Raw genomic sequence first — 229 nt, 5'->3', positions numbered from 1 at the left:
CACACACACACACACACACACACAACAGTTCTGTGTGGTTCTTGAATCTGATTGGCTGATGATTCGCGCAAAGCCGCTCCCTCTCTAACTCCTGCTTCAGCTCTCTTAACCTCAGCCATTTTTGCCACGCTCTCTTGATTCGTAAATCCAATTCTTTTGATTTTAACACAAATAATGGGTCCGAATTTGGTAAAGTACCTGGTGGTGCAAATATTGGCGACTTGAAAAG

The sequence above is a fragment of the Danio rerio genome, chromosome 3 (genome assembly GCF_049306965.1).
Source record: "Danio rerio strain Tuebingen ecotype United States chromosome 3, GRCz12tu, whole genome shotgun sequence".
NCBI lineage: Eukaryota > Metazoa > Chordata > Actinopteri > Cypriniformes > Danionidae > Danio > Danio rerio.
The sequence above is the reverse complement of the archived record's forward strand: the minus strand, read 5'-3'. Positions refer to the sequence as shown.